Below are 5,013 nucleotides of genomic sequence, written 5' to 3'. Positions count from 1 at the left end.
GTAGGTCTTCTTTAATTTCTGTCATCAATATTTTACGGTTTTCAATATACAGGTTTTACCCATCTTTGTTAGATTTATCCCTAGGTATTTCCTATTTCCAAATATTTGTTGCTACTATATTTAAATACTACTGAGTTTTGTATATTCTCGTAACCTGCAACTTTGCTAAACTCATTAGTTCTAATATATGTTTTGTATCCATCAAATTTTCTACATAGACAAAGCCACCTACAAGTAACAATAAGTTTATTTCATCATCTCCAATCTGGATGCAATTATTTTTATTTTTCTTGCCTATTTGCACTTGCTAGAACCTTCAGTAAAATGTTGAATAGAAGGGATGAGAGCAGATGTCCCTGACTTGGTTCTGACCTTCAAAGGGAAATAATTGTCTACGTTCATCACTACGTTAACTGTAAGGTTTTTTCATAGATGCTCTTTATCAGGTTAAGTTATCTTCTTTTCCTAGTTTGCTGACAGCTTTTCTTTTAATGTTTATTTATTTTTGAGAGAGAGTGAGCAAGTGGGGGAGGGGCAGAGAGAGAGGGAGACATAGAATCCGAAGCAGGCTCCAGGCTCAAGCTGTCAGGACAGAGCCCAACGTGGGGCTCGAATTCACGAACTGTGAGATCATGACCTGAGCTGAAGTCATATCCTTAACCCACTGAGCCACCCACGCGCCCCTGCTGACAGCTTTTTATAAGGAGTTGCTGTTTGCATTTTTCTCTGCCCGCATGCAGTTTTCTTACCTACATATACTGATCCGTCCTCAACTGAAGCCTGGAGAGGGAAACCTCTGAAGCTTTCCAGGGGTCCCTGAGTATGCTGCTCTCTCTCTCTCTTCAGTACCCCACTCATGCCAACTCTAGCCACTTTTTCTTGGACTCCCACGTCCATTTCGCCAACATGGGGAGACCAGCAGGCTCAGCTTCAGTCCCTCCTGCCAGCGACATAAGCTGGAAACTCTCAAGGCAGTAATCTGGGATGGCGTAGAGCTCACTTTATTGGTTTTCTGTCTTTCGAGGATTATTGCCCTTTGTTGTGTGATGTCCCATGTCTTAAAAATTATTGTTTCATATATTTTGTCCAGTGTTTTAGTTGTTTCTGAGGGACAGTTAGCATCAGAGTTCCTGTTATTCCAGGTGGAAGCAGCAATCTTTCCTGGGGAGTTTCTACACATGTACAATCCTAGGCCTTAATCTATACAGAAATCACGGGCTAGGTCTTGAGAATCTGTACATTTTCAAATGTGTTTTTTTTTTAATTTACTTACTTTTGAGAGAGGCAGAGAGACAGAGTGTGCGCAGGGGAGGGGCAGAGAGAGAGGGAGACACAGAATCAGAAACAGGCTCCAGGCTCCAAGCTGTCAACACAGAGAACGACCACCAGCAGGGCTCGAACCCACCAACCACAAGATCATGACCTGAGCCGAAGTCAGACACTCAGTCCACTGAGCCACCCAGGCGCCCTGAGAATCTGTACATTTTCAAAACTCCACACTGAATTTATTGACAATACTGGCTTGTAGAGTTCAGATTTACCCTTACTTTATATCTCCTGAAACCTGTTCCGTAGGTTAAGTTTCAGAGCATGACAAGGACTCTGGATCCAAGTTCTCTGCCTCTTTAACCTCGGTTTCTTCTCACCCCCGTGTGTACAACCACTGTCATGTCTGCTACATTAGTGCTAATGCTGGGAAGGCTAATTTAATTTCATACATTTCAGTAAGGCTTAACATCTACATGTGCAAAACACCAACTATAATATAAATCAGGTTGCTCACCAGAAATTGGGTATTTCTTGCACTGTGGTAAATATTACATGCTTGTTATCAGATGAGGAAGGACAAAAATTGTTCTCTTATATATATGTAATCATCTTCCTAAAGAGGAAGCCATCAAAGTTTGGATGCAGCGAATATTCTATTCTGTTTCTATTCAGGATTTCTATTCTCTTTTGTCCTTTATGTGTTACTGGATTCCTTCCCAAGATAATACCACTCCAATAATCGTATTGCCCAATGGTATTGGTTACTCTTAGACATGTTTTAAAATACAGGTGGGTAGTCATCTCTTCGTGATGTCTTCTCACAAAATTCTAGGTGGCTTTACTTATTTCCACCCCTGAATGCTTAACGTGTAGGGCACATAGTATTTTAGCTTTCTTCACGGTGCACTAACAATGTGTATTTGGATGATGACACCTGTACATTCTCAAATGAATTTTCCCAGGTAACTGATTGCATGGAAATTGTTGACTTCCTATTTCTCCTATTCAGTTATTCTAGAAATATTCAGAAATGGAGAATATATGATAATACATTACATAATATGAATATATAATTATGAACACATTTATGATTACATAATTTAAAGATACATATAATATGAATATAGATTTATTTCTTATTTTCTGGTATTCTGCCTGGGAACATCTGAAAAACAGATAACTGAGCTATATTAAGTTTAATTAATATTAAACAGCATTAAGTTGGCAAGTCCCCTGATTCCTGTGCTGCCTGGTGTCTGATCTCGTGGGTATCTAAAGTGGCTTACAATGGCTGAATATGTGAGGAGTTTTTTTTCTATTTGGGGTTCTTTGGTAATGAGCACACCCGGATAGTAATGCCTTAGGATTGCCTGTGTCCCCGCTGATATACCGCTGATTTTTAGGGAGTCAAGAAAAATCCCTTTGGCGGGGCCTAATCCCTTCATGCAAATGTCAACTCTATGAAATTTTATCTTTCTGTTCTTCAGATCATCTTTAAATTATTCATAGCCTGACAAACAATGGATGAACAAAAGAAGAGAATTTTGTTATACTTCAACAAGTTGATTTAAGTTTATTTATTTATGTTGAGAAAGAGAGAGAACGGGGGAGGGGCAGAGAGAGAGGGAGAGAGAGAATCCCAAGCAGGCTTCATGCTGGCAGCACAGAGCCCAACACAGGGCTTGAACCCACAAACTTTGAGATATGACCTGAGCAGAAGTCAAGAGTCAGGCGATTAACCAACTGAACACGAGCTGCCCCCAACAAATTAATTTTAAACCCAAATGCTGTTTAGACTGTGTGGTTTGAGTGAGGGTTTAAAAGGATAACTGGGTCATGTGTACACATGCAGCTGAAACTAAGACCATCCCACCAACCTCAATAGGAACCTCGGTCATGTGCAAACCTAGTTGATGAGGAACTCAACTCTCTGTAACTGCAGTTCAAATATAGGAACTAGCCCAATCCACCGATCAGGAGAGTCCTACCAAAGAAAACAATAACATGGACATATTTTTATCTCAAAGAGGTATTACAAATCATCTGATGTTACATTTCTCAAATTTGTTGGGAAGGGGGACAATAATGAGAATTACCTGGTTCAGTGAGGAACAGAATGGAGGGGTATTGAGGATATACAGCTTGTCAGAGCTCCAAAGAGATCCTTTTTAACTTTTAACATAATTTATGAATCACGGGTCCAAATAATGATTTATACAGCCTTGGCTGTAACCATTCAAACCATCCAGCAAGGGAGCTTTCAAAAATCTTACCATCCAGGTCATATCACAGCCAAATTAGAATCTCTGGGTTGGACTTAGGTACCAATACTCTGAAGAGTCACGTAGGAGAGGTTGGGAATCCATAGGCCTATAATAGCGGGGAGCTTGCTAACACCAGACCCAGGATAAGTACCCAGCTCATATTTGAGTAGCCACAAAGAGCCTCTCCGCTTCCCTCTAGACACCTCTCCAGCTAAGAATTACTGTGCCCTCCAGGGAAAGTGTTATCTTTAAATGAACAATTTTTTTAATTGTGGTAAAATACACACGTAAAATTTACCATCTCAACCATTTGTAAATGGACAGTTCAGCAGCGTTAGATATATTTACATACTTTGCAACAGATCTGGAGAACATTTTTATCCTGCAACCCTGGAACTCTATACCCACTGAACACCGACTCCCTATTTCTTCCCCCTTCCATTCCCTGCAAAACATTTTATTTTCTGTTTTTATGAGTTTGACTACTTTAAATAGCTCATATAAATGGGATCATACAGTGCATGTCTTTTTGTGACTGCTTATTTCACTTAGCATAATATCCTTAAGATTCATCCATGTTGTAGCAAGCGGCAGGATTTCCTTTTTTTTTTTTTTTTTTTAGCTGAATAATATCCCACTGCATGTGTATACCACATTTTCTTTACCCATTCATCTGTCCATGGATATTTGGATTACTTCTACCTCTTGGCTATCGTGAGTAAAGCTGCAATGAACTTGGATATGCAAATGTCTCTTTGAGATCCTACTTTGAGTCATTTTGGATATATACCCAGAAGGGGGATCATATGGTACTTCTATGTTTAATTTTTGAGGAATCTCCATAGCTGTTTTCCATAATGGCTGCATGATTTTTAATTCCCACCAACAGTGCATGAGGGTTCCAAAAAATATGGAATGCTTTGAGAATTTGCATGTAATCCTTGTATAGGGGCCATGCTGATCTTCTGTATTGTTCCAATTTTAGTATACGTGCTGCTGAAGCAACCACTAATCAAAAACTTTTGAGATAATTTTCATAACTTATTAATAAATCCCATGGGAGTGACAGCTTGAGTCTCCCAAATTTATAAAAACCGCATGTTTGAATAATTCATTTTAAGAGGAATCTGATAAATGGTCAAGGCAAAGTTACTAAAGGGAGCCCTCAAAGCATAGTCCCCAGACCGGATCATCAGCCTCATTTGGGAATGTGCTAGAAATGCAGATTCTTAGGCCCCACCCCAGACTTACTGACTCAGAAATTCTGTGGGTAGGATCCAGCAACTTGTTTTTTAAAAGCTTCCTAGTTTTTGAAGCATACTAAGGTTTGAAATGCTCTTTCGGTTATGATTTTATGGATCTTAAAAAGAATCCTCTAAGCTCTAAGACTTTTTCTATTGATGCTGGTAATGTCAATGAATATATTCCTTTCTGTTTTATTTTGCTTTTTGTTGTCTCTCTATTGCTTATTTGTTTGGTA

The 5,013-nt window shown here is 39.3% G+C and overlaps 1 pseudogene; it reads right to left on the bottom strand.

The window, feature by feature from the left end:
- Positions 1-4,437: 4,437 nt before the first annotated feature.
- Positions 4,438-4,538, bottom strand: LOC132664914 (U6 spliceosomal RNA; annotated as a pseudogene).
- Positions 4,539-5,013: the final 475 nt, after the last annotated feature.

Source organism: Panthera onca, chromosome F2 (assembly GCF_046562875.1).
Source record: "Panthera onca isolate mPanOnc1 chromosome F2, mPanOnc1 haplotype 2, whole genome shotgun sequence".
NCBI lineage: Eukaryota > Metazoa > Chordata > Mammalia > Carnivora > Felidae > Panthera > Panthera onca.
Note: the sequence above shows the minus strand (reverse complement) of the source record. Positions and strands in the feature narration are given on the sequence as shown.